Raw genomic sequence first — 2,976 nt, forward strand, 5'->3', positions numbered from 1 at the left:
ACCATCAGTCAGAGCAGAGAGAGGGTACCAACATCTCACCTTCTTGGGGGCTTTTATTTATTGATAGGACAGTTGGAAAGAAACAGGAAAGCGGGGGGGGGGGGGGGAGAGAGAGAGAGAAAAGACATACAGAAAGTGTCTGAGCCGGATTCGAACCCAGACCGCAGGTTAACAGAGATAGCGGTGGCGCTGAAGACAACAACGTTCAGAAATGTTCCCAGAATGCCTTTCTGCAAGGTGAGGGTGTCCTGGTGCCGTCAGTCCAGCGCTGCCTCCTGACTCCACCTGGAGACCCCTGACCAGCAGGGGCGCACCCCATCACTACACCCTGATCTCACAGGACAGGGAGGGGAGGACAGCACCGAGGGGGTGGGGGGGCCATGCAGGGTCAATGTTTTACAGTTCTTTTCTAATCTGAGTCAAGGGCCCTACAGGAAGAGAACACAAGGAGGAGAGAGAGAGGGAGAGACAGAGAGAGAGAGAGGGAGGGAGAGAGACAGAGAGAGACGGAGAGGGAGAGAGGGATAGAGAGAGAGGGAGAGAGACAAAGAGAGGGAGGGAGAGAGACAGAGAGAGACGGAGAAGAAGAGAGGGATAGAGAGAGAGAGGGAGAGAGAGAGGGAGAGAGGGAGGAGGGAGAGAGAGAGAGAGAGAGAGGGAGAGAGGAGAGAGGGAGAGAGGGAGAGACAGAGATCCTTAGATGGTCTGAATCCTTCAGATTAGTGAAGCATGTGTGAAACACAAGAGCAATGTCTATTTTGGTCTGTCCCTATGACAACGGACATCAAGTCTGATTCAACCTTCAAAAGAAATATCCTTAACTATTAGAAAAATAACCAAGCCAAAACCTGCCATTATCTGGGCCGGGCAGCAATGCTTAATTAGATTAAAAACAAGGAAAAATCGTAAATATTTGTCTTTGGGAAAGAGGCCTGGCATCTGTCCTCAGAAGCTCCTCAGTAACAACATGTTCCTGAGGTCCAAGACATGGAGCTGGACTGGCCACAGCAGAGAGCAGTCAACAGAGAGGGGGAGAGAGACCTTCCCAGCAGCCTCCCAACCTGGCTCTCTCTGTCCCCACACCAGAGGAGAGAAGGGGGAGAGACAAAGGAGGAGCGAGAGATGGAGGGAGGAGAGGAGATGAGAGAAAGGGGGGAGAGATGGAGGGAGGAGGAGAGGGGAGAGATGGAAGGAGTAGAGGAGAGAGGAGAGGGAGGAGGAGAGGACAGAGAAGACAGGAGATGAGAGAAGGGGAGAGGAGAGGGAGCTAGAACAACTCGACTTGGCAAACACCTAGCCTCCCACTCAACTGGCATCAATGCTAACAGTTTCCTCACAGCACTACATCGATTGAGTCCATTAGCATTGTTTCAGAAGATTACTACACGCCTCAAAGTGTGTGTGGTGTGTTTTTCAAACAAAATAATTCATTACACAAACTTTGCAGCCAGTGGGACAGTGTGATCGCCCCAAGGGGGAGGAGCCGCGATACAAAGCGCTACGCCGGCTGACCTGAGAGGTGTGTGTGTGTGTGTGACTGCCAACCAGTCCACACAGTAGACATGGCTTATTGTGTGCCTCTGTCTCTAAAACAAACACACACCCAGGACCCACACACACACATGCCCCCCTCGACAAACTAGCCCCTGCTGGTAAAGGAGAGATGAGGAACATGGGGAGAGTATCATCTTTATCAAGGACCATATGCTTCCTTTAGTGCCAGTTACATTTGGTGGCCTCCCCTCCTGTCTGCTAGTCAGGGAGGAGAGAAGGAGGGAGGTGGAGAGGGCGGGAGAGAGGGAGGTGGAGAGAGAGAGAGAGCGGGAGGGAGAGAGGAAGGTGGAGAGAGAGAGAGAGAGAGAGAGAGAGAGAGAGAGAGGAAGGGAGAGAGGGAGGGAGGGAGGGAGGGAGGAGGGAGGGAGGGAGGGAGGGAGGAGGGAGGGAGGGAGGGAGGGAGGGAGGGAGGGAGGGAGGGAGGGAGGGAGGGAGGGAGGGAGGGAGGGAGGGAGGGAGGGAGGAAGGGCGCGAGGCCTGGGTGAGTCTGGCCTCTCACACACTGACATATGATGCACACAACTATCGATCAGCATCGCCCTGCTTTCTCACCAGTTTGAATTGGCGACAGAACAAACACACAATCAGTCTGTCAGACCAACACACACATGCTGGAGGTATGGAGGGTATGGTGTGTGTTGATCAAGTGTGTGTTACAGGAAGGAACAGTGACAGAGAGCACAGGTTGCCTGTTTTCACGATGACAGCTGTCTTGTGTGCGTTTGTGTTTTCGATCCAAAACAACTTCGGAGCCAGGGGGGCTGATGGGGTAATATCGCTGTGTTGTCATGGGAACCATCACTGATACCAAGAAACCATTACCTGCCCTCAGTTCGCTGACACACACACACACACACACAGCAAATAATCAGAGATGCCAGGCGTGCCCACAGACTCCCAGGCCTGCCTGCCCCCAGATGATGCCCACGTGAGGGAAGGCGAGAGCGGGGAGCAGCTGAACCCAGGTCCCTGTTTCCATGGAAGTCCAGTCTCAACACCAGCTACTAGCACAGCAACACAACTCAGTAACACTGAGAGGAGGAAGAGAGGGAGGGAGGGACAGGAGACAAAGGAGAGAAGGAGGGAGGGAGGGAGAGGAGGAGAGAAGGAGGGAGGGAAAGGAGGAGAGAAGGAGGGAGGGAGAGGAGGAGAAAGAGAGAAATGAAGAGAGGGAGAGAGATGGTCGTAACAGTAGTCTGTATATACTGAAGCTAAAATAGTGTGCTTTCCTCTGTAATTATTAAAATGATCCCCTTAATCCCATGTGCCATGCAGGAGCCTGTTCATACCCTGTCCAGCCTGTCACAGGACAGGAAGTAGACAGGAAGTACAGAAGAAGTAGACAGGAGGGGGGGTGAACGATGGGGTGAGACACCTGGACACACTCACTCCCAGATGAGGGCTGTGTCAGTACATCAGTGA

The 2,976-nt window shown here is 53.2% G+C and overlaps 1 protein-coding gene across 1 annotated transcript in view; it reads right to left on the reverse strand.

Annotated features, from left to right (window-relative positions):
- The window catches only part of snd1 (staphylococcal nuclease and tudor domain containing 1), a gene marked incomplete in the record, with an annotated part of 82,490 nt that overhangs the window by 69,301 nt on the left and 10,213 nt on the right, over positions 1-2,976 (reverse strand).

This window comes from Osmerus mordax, chromosome 17 (genome assembly GCF_038355195.1).
Source record: "Osmerus mordax isolate fOsmMor3 chromosome 17, fOsmMor3.pri, whole genome shotgun sequence".
Taxonomy (NCBI): domain Eukaryota; kingdom Metazoa; phylum Chordata; class Actinopteri; order Osmeriformes; family Osmeridae; genus Osmerus; species Osmerus mordax.